Source organism: Octopus bimaculoides, chromosome 13 (assembly GCF_001194135.2).
Source record: "Octopus bimaculoides isolate UCB-OBI-ISO-001 chromosome 13, ASM119413v2, whole genome shotgun sequence".
Classification (NCBI taxonomy): Eukaryota; Metazoa; Mollusca; class Cephalopoda; order Octopoda; family Octopodidae; genus Octopus; species Octopus bimaculoides.
This window is the reverse complement of record NC_068993.1, coordinates 15,168,628-15,170,043: the sequence shown is the minus strand read 5'-3', so window position 1 is coordinate 15,170,043 and position 1,416 is coordinate 15,168,628.

The following is a 1,416-nucleotide window of genomic DNA, read 5'->3' as shown; positions in this document are numbered from 1 at the left end:
ATATATATATATATATATATATATACGTATATATGCATATATATAGATATATGTATCTATATACAAATATATTCATATACACATATTTATTTACACATACATACATATATACATGCATAAATACATACATACTATTTGTGTAGGCGCACTGCTTTCCTGGAGCATCATCCTTTTTTTCATTTTCCTGTTTGTTCTGTTTGTCATTCTGCTGAACGTTTATTTTTACTGCTTTTGGCATTATTTCGTTTATGCTTTTTTTTTTTCAATAATAAAAAAAAAGACATTATAAAAAAAAATGCGACAGCGAAATACTTTCATGCCATATGTTATTAGAAATGTATTTCATCATTTCTTGAAATAGAGAAATATTTATTCTTTCTGTTTTTAGACTAACTTTCTGTCCAGAGTTTTGTTTTCAAGATTGTCCTTCGTCTGTGATTTCAATTTGTTCTTTTCTGCTTTGGCCAATCGGTCGTATACACGTCTGGCTGTATATGCGCTATCAGCATGCATTTTTTCTTTAATTCTATGCTCTTGTACTTGTACCTTAACCGGAAGCTGCTGATAGTTTTCTTGTTTTAATTTTTATTTTCTGTTCTTGTATATATTTGATCATGTGTGTGTGTGTTTGTGTGTTTGTGTGCGCGGGATGTTTGGTTGTTGAAGCAGTCAATCTGCGTCCCTTTACTCTCAAGGAAACCGTATGACAAAAGAGACAAGAGACAACAGTTTCCTTCACAGATGTAATCATTACAGATTTCGGTTCATGGCTGAAACCTCTACACAGAGACGCATGATGACATGTAGAGTAAGCATACATATTAACAGAAATCATTTTTCCTGCAGAGTCTTTCCAAGTAAACACATTATTGGAAACTTGTATTATCTAACATAGGGTGGGCCAAAAGTCACGCACAAAATCAGTTTACATTGAATTAAAAACGCATCGGATTTAACAAAGGCATGCTTCAGTTTTTCTAAAACTGACTGAAATAAATAAAATAATGATGGATACACACGTACTTGTACATTATGACAAAAATGAACAATATTAATTACCATTTCAAATTTTTGCCACAAGGGCAGCTTGGGGGAAGTGGGGATGAATCGATTACATCGACCCCAGTGTTCAACTGGTACTTATTTTATCGACCCCGAAAAGATGAAAGGCAAAGTGAACCTCGGTTGAATTTGAACTCAGAACGTATCGACGGACGAATTACCGCTAAGCATTTTGTCCAGCGTGCTAACGAATCTGCCAACTCACCGTCTTAATAATAATACAGATAACGTTTTCAAATCTTGCCACAAGGGCAATCATCATCACCATAATAATAATAATAATGATAATAATAATAATAATAATAATAATAATAATAATAATAATAATAATAATGATGATAATAATAATAGAGT